The 2958-nt window shown below is 37.4% G+C and overlaps 1 non-coding gene across 1 annotated transcript; it reads right to left on the bottom strand.

Annotated features, from left to right (window-relative positions):
- Positions 1-1843: 1843 nt before the first annotated feature.
- Positions 1844-1951, bottom strand: LOC130952838 (small nucleolar RNA R71). Its single transcript, XR_009075014.1, has one exon. It is a non-coding gene; the product is annotated as a small nucleolar RNA R71 (small nucleolar RNA).
- Positions 1952-2958: the final 1007 nt, after the last annotated feature.

Here is a 2958-nt window from a genome sequence, read left to right as displayed (position 1 = left end):
AGCTTTAGACTAACATTGCATGATTCCTGGAATTCTCATTAAGAATTTTGATACCTTTATTTTCTTTTCCACTTAATTTTCGAAAAATCCAAAAAAAAAAACACAAAAAAAAATTACAAAATCATAAAATCCAAAAATTTCTTGTTTGAGTCTAGTGTCTCATTTTAAGTTTGGTGTCAATTGCATGCATTCATTCATGTGTCTTAAGGATCTTCAAGATGTTATTGATGATTTCTTACTCTAATCTTTAAATTCTCTTGACTTGAGTGTTTTGTGTGTCTCATATGCATTCTCATTAGTGTCAGTAGTATACAAACTGCTAAGTTTGGTGTCTTGCATGTATTGTTATTTGATTTTAGTTGCATTTTGATTATTAAAAATCCAAAAATATTTTTAATTTGTGTCTTTTCAAGTCAATAATACAGAGAATTGAAGATCCAGAACATACAGCAGAGGAATTACACAGAAAAAGCTGGGCGTTCAGAACGCCCAGTGAAGAAGGCAGACTGGCGTTCAAACGCAAGCCAGGGTGCCTGGTTGGGCGTTTAACGCCAAAAAAGGTAGTGCATTGGGCGTTAAACGCCAGAATGTGCACCATTCTGGGCGTTTAACGCCAGGATGGCACAAGGGGGAGGATTTTGTTTTCAAATCAATTTTTTTCAAGTTTTCAAAGTTTTTCAAAATCAAATCTTTTTCAAATCATATCTTTTCAATCAATTGTTTTCAAAATCAATCTCTTTCCTTTTTCAAAGATACTTGCTAACAATTAATGATTTGATTGAACATTTCAAGTATGTTGCCTTTTCTGTTGAGAAAGGTTTAATGTTTGAATCATATCTTTTCTTGTTAGGCAAGTCATTAATTTTTTAAAATCAAATCTTTTTAAAAATTGTTTTCAAATCATATCTTCTCAATCACATGTTTTTTTTTAAACCAATCATATCTTCTTAACCTCATCTTTTTCAAAATAGTTTTCAATCAAATCTTTTTGACTTCTAATTTCAAAATCTTTTTCAAAAATCACTTGATTCCTTTTTCACTGTGAGTTTTCGAAAATTATCAATCAATTTTTCAAAATGATTTTAAAAACTTTTTAATTAATTTTCGAAAATTCTCTTCCCCTCTTCCCACATCCTTTTATTTATGGAGTACTACTCCTTCTCAATGCACAATTCGAACTCTCTCTGATTTAGTTCGAATTCTTCTACCTCTTTCTTCTATTTTTCTGTTCTTCTGACACCTCAAGGAATCTCTATACTGTGACATAGAGGATTCCACATTTTCTTGTTCTCTTCTCTTTCATATGAGCAGGAGCAGAGACAAAAGCATTCTTGTTGAAGCTGACCCTGAACCTGAAAGGACCTTGAAGCGAAAGCTAAGAGAAGCTAAGGCACAACTCTCTACAGAGGACCTAACAGAAATCTTCAAAGAAGAAGACATGGCAGCCGAAAACAACAACAATGCAAACAATGCAAGGAAGGTGCTGGGTGACTTTACTGCACCTACTCCCGACTTCTATGGGAGAAGCATCTCTATCCCTGCCATTGGAGCAAACAACTTTGAGCTTAAGCCTCAATTAGTTTCTCTAATGCAACAGAATTGCAAGTTCCATGGACTTCCACTGGAAGATCCTCATCAGTTCTTAGCTGAATTCTTGCAAATCTGTGACACTGTCAAGACTAATGGGGTTGACCCTGAGGTCTACAGACTTATGCTATTCCCTTTTGCTGTAAGAGACAGAGCTAGGACATGGTTGGACTCACAACCCAAAGAAAGCCTGGACTCATGGGAAAAGCTAGTCAATGCCTTCTTGGCAAAGTTCTTTCCACCTCAAAAATTGAGTAAGCTTAGAGTGGAAGTCCAAACCTTCAGACAGAAGGATGGAGAATCCCTCTATGAAGCTTGGGAAAGATATAAACAATTGATCAGAAAATGTCCTTCTGATATGCTTTCTGAATGGAGCATCATAGGTATTTTCTATGATGGTCTCTCTGAACTGTCCAAGATGTCTTTGGATAGCTCTGCTGGAGGATCTCTTCATTTGAAGAAGACGCCTACAGAAGCTCAAGAGCTGATTGAAATGGTTGTAAATAACCAATTCATGTACACTTCTGAAAGGAATCCTGTGAACAATGGGGCAAATCAGAAGAAAGGAGTTCTTGAGATTGATACTCTAAATGCCATTCTGGCTCAGAACAAGATATTGACTCAACAAGTCAATTTGATTTCTCAAAGTCTGTCTGGAATGCAAAATGCACCAAGCAGTACTAAGGATGCTTCATCTGAAGAAGAAGCCTATGATCCTGAGAACCCTTTAATGGAAGAGGTGAATTACCTAGGAGAACCCTATGGAAACACCTATAATTCTTCATGGAGAAATCATCCAAATTTCTCATGGAAGAATCAAGAGAGACCTCAACAAGGTTTCAATAACAATAATGGTGGAAGAAATAGGTTTAGCAATGGCAAGCCTTTTCCATCATCTTCTCAGCAACAGACAGAGAATTCTAAGCAGAACCCCTCTGACTTAGCAACTATGGTCTCTAATCTAATCAAAACCACTCAAAGTTTCATGACTGAAACAAGGTCCTCCATTAGGAATTTGGAGGCACAAGTGGGACAGCTGAGCAAGAAAGTTACTGAACTCCCTCCTAGTACTCTCCCAAGCAACACAGAAGAAAATCCAAAAGGAGAGTGCAAGGCCATCAACATGGCCGAATTTGGAGAGGAAGGAGAGGAAGTGAACGCCACTGAGGAAGACCTCAATGTGCGTGCACTGACCTCCACTGAGTTCCCCAATGAGGAACCATGGGAATCTGAGGCTCAAAATGAGACCATAGATATTCCATTGGACTTACTTCTGCCTTTCATGAGCTCTGATGAGTATTCTTCCTCTGAAGAGGATGAGTATGTCACTGAAGAGCAAGTTGCTAAATACCTTGGAGCAATCATGAAGCT

This window comes from Arachis stenosperma, chromosome 9 (assembly GCF_014773155.1).
Source record: "Arachis stenosperma cultivar V10309 chromosome 9, arast.V10309.gnm1.PFL2, whole genome shotgun sequence".
Taxonomy (NCBI): Eukaryota; Viridiplantae; Streptophyta; class Magnoliopsida; order Fabales; family Fabaceae; genus Arachis; species Arachis stenosperma.
The sequence above is the reverse complement of the archived record's forward strand: the minus strand, read 5'-3'. Positions and strand labels throughout refer to the sequence as shown.